The sequence below is a fragment of the Dreissena polymorpha genome, chromosome 10 (genome assembly GCF_020536995.1).
Source record: "Dreissena polymorpha isolate Duluth1 chromosome 10, UMN_Dpol_1.0, whole genome shotgun sequence".
NCBI classification, from domain to species: domain Eukaryota; kingdom Metazoa; phylum Mollusca; class Bivalvia; order Myida; family Dreissenidae; genus Dreissena; species Dreissena polymorpha.
In genome coordinates this window covers 34999209-35005208 of record NC_068364.1, presented here as the reverse complement: position 1 = coordinate 35005208, position 6000 = coordinate 34999209, and the positions used below count along the sequence as shown (strand labels likewise).

Genomic DNA, 6000 nt, shown 5'->3' with positions numbered 1-6000 from the left:
GTCGATTTACAGTTTGTGGTCTGTTAAATCGCTTAATAGTTTAATAATTTAAGCCTAGTGGACTCTCACATCCTTCTAAATTGGATCAATTTATTTCCAAAATTAGGGATGTCTAGTATATTTATTTCTGTATTTAGAATATTTCTTACAGAAATGTCCTTTAAGCAAACAGCGCAGACCCTGATGAGACGCCGCATCATGCGGCGTCTCATCTGGGTCAACGCTGTTTGCCAGTGCCTTTTTTCTAGACGCTAGGCATAAATGATTTAACGGATCAAATAATGTGTTAGTGTTTTTCTTTTTTTAGTAAAACGCTGAATTGGAGTGTCGTTGAAAAAACACCATATTACTATAATTATAATTGTAACTTTCTTGCAGTAAAAGTGACAAATTAAAACGTATGCTGTCCACAGGCCGACCGACATCGGCCATATTAGTAAAATAATAATAGGTCAATGGTTTCTTATTCAACTTTGAATTTATGTACACAACTCATTTGCGAATATGTCATATCGGATTTTGGTACATTTTGGAAAATGGAATTCCAGAAACACTATCAACAGAGAAATATTATTGTAGAGCCTAATCGCCAATACTTTACAGATCATTGCCTAATTGCAAATACAATACAAGCACTTTTCAATGAGCAATACATTTGCAGGTCATTTTCTAATAGTCAATACATTAAAGGTCATTATCCTATTGCCAATGCAATACATGCAAGTACAAAATTGCCAGTATAATACTGGTCACAATATGCAACAAAGAGCTTAACATAAAATATTCATATAACGTGGGTTACTTCATTTGAAGTTTGTTAATTTTTGTAACAAAAAGACAAGAAATAGATGAAAACACCATGTCCTCGCATTCCATGACACGCCCATTTGCATGCCATTCGCATCCCCTTATGAAATGTTAAAACAAAAAGGAATAGCCGAATTGCACCTGAATAAAGTCGCAAAACACTTAGAGACAACACTAATTCAATAAAAAACGTATACATTCATGTGTTCTGTGTTTTTGGGATTCCTAGACTTATGTCGTTTACTTAAGTAGCAACGTATAGTAAGTTCTTTTTTCACATATGGCAGCAATAACGTAAATTTGTTTATTCCCATTTAAACTGTTTGCTTGTAATTAGCACAATTATTTTCATATTAAAGGAGACATGCACTTAATGCAGACATTTAGGCACGTGATCCAAACGCTGGAACATGCCTTTAAAATAAATCTTAAAGGGCAAAAAGACGTTGGCGTTTACATTTGGAATTCCTATTGTAAGACTTCCGTAATCTGACAAAAAGCAAAAAGCATTCCAGCATTTTTCATTTCTTAAAATCCGACTTCCGAAAACTGTTGCCTACCGTCAACTTTCTTAACTAAGCTGTAGATTTATCGTTGACGCAAACGCTGTGAGTATAAAGTAAACAATAATTAATAAAATAAAACTGATACGTTTATATTTTGTTTCACTCAATTATGATTTGCATGTTTACATGGTGTTTTTTTTTCGGCTTCATTAATGTAACAAGTTTTGTATTTGTGTCTTATTTCACACTTTAATAGCCTACCAATACTACGCAATATGAACCTTAAAATAGTTCATGAGATTAATGTTTAGTGGTGTTTTTACGAACCGACACTAAATGGCCAGTGAGACAACAATTGAATGAATGAAACTTTTAATTAACGTTGATTTAAGTAGGCATGTACGTGATAAATAACGTTTATGTTTAATAAATGTCTAAAGTTGACACCATAGGACTTGGGAATATTGCATACGCTTCATATTTAATTAATGAAAATGAACACCCATGATTAAAATCTCGAATGATTTTTGTACAACAAGAGAAGCAAACACACATTCTTATTTCGGTAAAATATTTGATCCGCATTGTTAATTTCTTGTAACAGTCAGCCCATAATATTTACATCCTGACTGTTTGTTTGTAATTTGAAGATAAGTAGAGACGTCATGCATACTTAGTTTAAAGTTGAGTTAACATATTAAGAATATTTTTATAAGGTAAGAAGACTTATGTATGTATTTTTATGCCCCTAAAGGGTGGCATATAGTTTTTGAACTGTCCGTCAGTCCGTCCGTCCGTCCGAAAACTTTAACATTGGTCATTACTTGTGCAATATTGTAGATAGCAACTTGATATTTGGCATGCATGTGTATCTCATTGAGCTGCACATTTTGAGTGGTGAAAGGTTAAGGTCATCCGTCAAGGTCAAAGGTCATATATATGGCTTCAAAGCGTTACACTCACGAAGGTTACATCTTCCCCAATATACCAGAAGCTGCTGGTCACTCTAAGCAAAAGCATTTAATTCAGTCCTCTTTGCCACTGACCCTTCGTCGGAATCAACGAACTGATAGCAACAAAGAGTCTCCGTGAGTTAATTTTACCGGCTGCGTGTATGAACTCGGTAACATATTTGGCGAGAAATTGCGTTGTAAAACGCAAGAATTTTGCTTGATTAATGGTTTAATTTGGCCGTGCTTTTTAAACAAAACTTAGAGCAAACTGCATGTTCAAATAAATACAAGCGGACACAATTGATTTGTATATTTTATTTTTTTTTCATAGGAACATATGATCAAAACAAAAAAAAAAGTTTTCCTATTTAATTTAAAAGCGTGTATGGGCAATAATACGAATGATATACCTGTTCCTTTATTTCATTCGACCCTCTTTGTATCAACTAAACTACTTTTGTTAAGAAAACGAAATGAAGAATTGAATGCGAGTTCTATTGTAATGAAAAAAAAATAAGTCGACAAATTATATATATTATATATATATATATATATATATATATATATATATTTTAGTTAAACAAAATAAAATAAATTCGACTAACTTTTTGTCTTTTTATTTTGTATAACAAATGAAAATTTGGGAGTTTAGCGAGGGGGTAGCAGCTGGGAAAGGGGGGTTGTAACTAATGCTGAGTGTCTGTGGCAATCACTGAACCTCCAGAAAGCATATCAGGAAATAAATATTCTTCCTATACACTTGATTTATGCAGAAAACCAACTATAACCGAAACATGAATTGACCAAAACCTGAATCACCGCCTCGGAACGGTCAAGTCAACGCATTCTAGGTTGAAACCGGTTTAAGGCTTGCCGTACCTCATACTTTGCCCAGAATTTATCATAGACCAAAGAAGATATTTTCGTAACCCACAATGATTGATTGCAAAAGTTGTGCCAGGTCAATTGACTGATATTAAATCTGAAAATGTATCCACGTTTCATCTAGGTAATTGCAATATGTAAAGGCAAAGTACAGTGGGCAAAATCTTATGACAAAGAAACAGTAAATGGCAGAGCGTGTGTAATTAATCTTGTTTGCCACAGAAAGGTGCACACATACTTTGTGGATACAGTTCAATTACTAAAATTTGATTTTGGCTCTTTGAAAATGGGGCTTAACTCATGTGCGTGCACAGGCTAAGAAAGTCTTAATGAAATCCAGTGCCTGCGGAAAATGTCCTCCCTGATTAGCCTATGACGAACGCACTGAGGCTCATCTGGGACGACACCGCACTTGCATTAAGCCCAGTTTTCTCTATGGCTAATTAATGATATACTCATTTGCAACACATTGGTGCCCCCACACTTAGTGGATACAGGTTATTTATTACTAAAGTTATGATCGTTTTACAACAGCGTCTACACAATTTAAAACATTAGGACGCTTTAAAGTGACAACTGTAATGCCCCATTTAATCAATCAGATAACTGCGGCTGGATTATAACAAACATAAGATCACGAACCATGTTATGATGGGAAATTAAAAAAATGGTAAGACGTAAAATGTTCTGATAAAAGTTGATGTGAAAAGAAAAAAACGAAAACATGTAAGTTAGTATCATTTTATATCGCATTAGCGTAATTAAAACCTATTGAAATATTCGACATAATATATTATACGCATGTGTAATATATAAAAGTTGATAGCATAAACCGTTACAGGTCAACCATTTTGAAGCTGTACCGCCATGTATACCATCCGAAGTAATTGCTTCATTCAAAGTCTAGTATGCAGTTTCCTGCGGAACAAACCCCGTGCGTTTAAATCATGACTTAAACGGGTTGCAACGCATATTTCCAGATGAATTTTGTGTATTCAGTTTACATACGAAAATTATGATCGTTTTGAGAAATTGTCTACACTTGTTTAACGAGCGCGAGGCTTTTAAGTAAAACCTGTAATGCTTCATTAAATAAAAACGTTAGCTTAAGTTAAGAAAACATATAGCTTTGTTTTGAATTAAACGAACCGTTTGACGTGTGTTAAATGTTGTTTGTAAGCTTGTCATTGTGTGGATATTACTTGATTCGTTTTATTTGAGAAATAAGTAATAAGTATATACTCGCTTTCATTCAAGTGCGCTGATACTCTCTTCAAGGAAATGCAGAACGATGTTTGGACATTCCCATGTAAAATGTCTTTAAAAAGCATCATCACAATAGTTAGTTTAACTGTTATTATTTCTAAAGGGTAGTGCGTTTAAACTTGTGTATCTTGCTAATCATACCTTAACCTTATTTGACAAATGTTTTTGAATTAATATGGTAAATTTTGGTCAACAATTTTATTACAGTGATAAGCTTTTGTTTGCAATTTCTGCGCACGATAAGATTTGTTTTATATTAATTTCATAATAATTAAATAAAAACATTTAAATAGTGTTATTTGTTTAGCCACTGTTTTTAAAAAGGTAGGAGGTTTTTTTTACACTATTTGCGCAACTTATGATGATGATCTCAGAATAAGTAACGCGCATAAATATATTTCAATTAAAATAAAATAACAATAATAATAAATCATTGACATGCACTTTGACATAACTTTTCGTTCCGCCGCTGTAGCGGAAAGAAGCGATTACACTAGGCGCAATTATTTTCAACATTAACACAATCGTTTCAGCTGACGATGTAGTTTGTAAACTTTACCTCATCGTCAGTCACTTCGCGTGCTATGCGAGACACCGAACGCTGGTTTGGTTTCACCACTCATTCAGTTTTAAACTTAGAGTCGTGTTAGTTAGTTGTAAGTTGACCTAACTAGCTGATTCTACCGCTGTCTGTCTGTTCGCGCGTGCAGCCTATGTAATAATCTAGGTATTAAAATATTGATGTCAATCGGTTGATAGATTTACTTTTGAACGTTTTAATTTTACTGTTCTCGTGTGCGATTGTGTTAGCATTTACATTCTTTGGAATTTGACTTTGACTTTGACCAAATATTAGTGCGCTTACCATATGTGAAAGCTTTTATTCATTTTGTGAATGGATACTACGTTGCCAAAGTAGCAGAACAATTCAGGATTAACAGTGGTTATTTATTAAGGTAAGAAGTAACATTAATACAAACAAACTAAATATATTTAAAAAAAAGAATCACTAACAGTGATTTTGAATGAAACAGAATCCTGTATTTTGATGCAAGCATGTTTTAATTTTCTCATTTTTGACTCCTGCAAAAAATATAGCCTGCATCATTTTGACACATCTGTTTTCCACAATCAAACTTGAAAAAAGGACCATAAATAATCTTTTTATGGGAATAATAAAGCATTTGTGTTTTTTATTCATTATTATGATAAATAAGCTATTACAAAACCTGAAACATGCATTTAAGAACATTTCAAGTTTCTTCAGTATTTTGACCATAATCTTTTTTATTTTGACCCCTCATAATTTTGAGACCTTGGGTTATTTTGACTCATGGTTTTCAAAATCTACTGCAATCCCTGACACAAAAACATAAGTGTCATATAAATTTGCAAATACATGACATTCGCAATTTTTGACGGCGTAATGCGTACTTGTGTTACTCATTTCTAATGCAATTGTTTAAATGTTCGGTTTGTAAATAAAATAAATGAATACGAATTTTAAACATACAGTAAGAAATAGTTTTCCTCTAAAATAATAATGATTTGTATCAGTATCCAGATCATGTGTACTTTATTTG

The 6000-nt window shown here is 33.0% G+C and overlaps 1 protein-coding gene across 1 annotated transcript in view; it reads left to right on the top strand.

The window, feature by feature from the left end:
- The first annotated feature begins 5010 nt into the window (after positions 1-5010).
- Positions 5011-6000, top strand: part of LOC127849039 (collagen alpha-6(VI) chain-like) — a 76722-nt gene continuing 75732 nt past the window's right edge. Inside the window, exon 1 of the mRNA XM_052381763.1 lies at positions 5011-5373. The gene's annotated coding sequence lies outside the window, so the exon portion shown is untranslated. The remainder of the gene's footprint in view (positions 5374-6000) is intronic.